The following is a 2,019-nucleotide window of genomic DNA, read 5'->3' on the forward strand; positions in this document are numbered from 1 at the left end:
AAAATATCGTCTTTATATAAATAGTTCATTTATTTTAATCGAATAAAATAATATTATAGGAAACCCTATATTATAGAAAACCCTATAATATATCCGGGAATTATCAACCCTAGGCTTAAAAAAGTTTAATCCTACTTTCGATTACAACTCTTTCGTTATGTTTTGTTTATACGTGTGTATGGGTAAAAGTTAAAACGCAAATATAGGTCTAATGGCGACTTAACATAATCTAGAGCGTTCTTTTCTATACGGAATTTAAAACAGTAAACATGTGCAAAAGTGAATCTTAACAAATTATTAACAAGTAGTGAAAACGTGGTCCAAGTTTTTCTTAAAATTAAAATTCCACATTGCGATAAGGCTAACAAAATTATTTCTACAAAAAGAATTGATAAACTGCAGGTAATAGCGAATAAATTATAATTTTGATAGGAATTTAAATGAATTTATCGATATTTAGATTATTTGGACTGAAATCATTATATATCACTATTAATATCATATATTGCAAGAAGCTGTGGCAAATCTGAAATCACTTGGCGTCTAAGTTTCTCCCAAAACTCATCAAGATCTCGTTTAATCCACGATAACAAGATTTACCAGGCTGCTATTAGATATTCTTTACGGATCCAACTTTATAACCTTGATCAACTCCATCAGATCAAAAATCGCGTGGCCACATGTGATACATCTACTTCAAGCTCAACTCTGAACAATTCAACAACTATATTTAGCATAGACTAGTGGCGATATAATCTAGGAACTTATAAGACCTCATTTTTAAACTCTTCCACCAAATACCCAAGAACCAGGGGTCAACACCTTCATCTCATAAACCAGATTTTCATCACCTAATCCTCGTGGAGTCAGATAAAACCAATTTTACGTTTCAACATCTTGCTATAACTTTTCCAAATTTGCCATTTAAAACTATTTAATTTAATTGAATCCGAAATTAGTCATTAAATTTTATCTACAACTACTTATAACTACATTCTCGGATATGAAAACTATAAATTAACTTAAAATCTAAAACTAACATGTTAAAAAGTTAACCTAAAACTAAATTTACGACATCATAATCTAGAAATGAACTATTGAAATTACAATAGTACATTGCTTTTGATTAAAATTACAAATTTAGACCTTATAAAAAAAGTATTTTTAAATTAACACCATGTGATTTCTAAAAATTAAATAAGCATTCTCAAATATGTCTTTAAAATTTATCTAAACTATCATAGTATAGTAATACAAAATGGTATAAATAGTTGGTTATTCTGAATTTTGTTTGATTTAATAATGTCTTATGAACCATATATTGTATCATCATTCAAATATATAACTCTATTCTAACTTAAATATTTAAAATTTTGGCTTAAAACCTAGTTTATCGAAATCTAAATCATAATTTAATACTAATATCACAAATTTTATAACAATGTTTTAACAAAGTATGTAAAAACTAAACTTTATATATTATACCTAAAAACACTTAAAACTAATATCACATTTTATCACAATAAGTTAACATGCATTAAAATTATTATTCGAATCCTAAACCTCTACTACTATGATTCTAAACATTTATGTTATATGAATATTTACTAATACTTTGGCAAACTACCTAATGCAAGAATATGTGTAATTAACGAAACTTTTCTAAACAACACCCACATCAGCTAGTTCCTGTTGGAGGCCTTCACCAGTTACAACATATGATGCGGTAAGTCTGATCCAACGTTTATTTTTTTATTTCTAACATAAAATCTTGCATTTCACAATGAAAGTAAAAATCAAACAAGAGAGAAAGTAAATGAGCATCATATAATATAAACATAATGTTAAAATTATCATCTCAATGTTAATTTTAAAATAACATAATTATGAAGTTTAAAATCAATGTTAATCTTTGATCAACAAAGAAAATATGAAATAACATAATGTTCTTTTGTTTTAATTGTATACATAGTTATGTTATTGTTTCAACAATGAGCATTGTAAATAAATAATGATAAG

At 26.2% G+C, this 2,019-nt stretch overlaps 1 long non-coding RNA gene across 1 annotated transcript; it reads left to right on the forward strand.

Annotated features, from left to right (window-relative positions):
- The first annotated feature begins 66 nt into the window (after window positions 1–66).
- LOC124421119 lies at window positions 67–1,726 on the forward strand. Its single transcript, XR_006941517.1, has 2 exons — window positions 67–402; window positions 461–1,726. It is a non-coding gene; the product is annotated as an uncharacterized LOC124421119 (long non-coding RNA).
- Window positions 1,727–2,019: the final 293 nt, after the last annotated feature.

The sequence above is a fragment of the Lucilia cuprina genome, unplaced genomic scaffold (genome assembly GCF_022045245.1).
Source record: "Lucilia cuprina isolate Lc7/37 unplaced genomic scaffold, ASM2204524v1 Scaffold_2025, whole genome shotgun sequence".
Classification (NCBI taxonomy): Eukaryota; Metazoa; Arthropoda; class Insecta; order Diptera; family Calliphoridae; genus Lucilia; species Lucilia cuprina.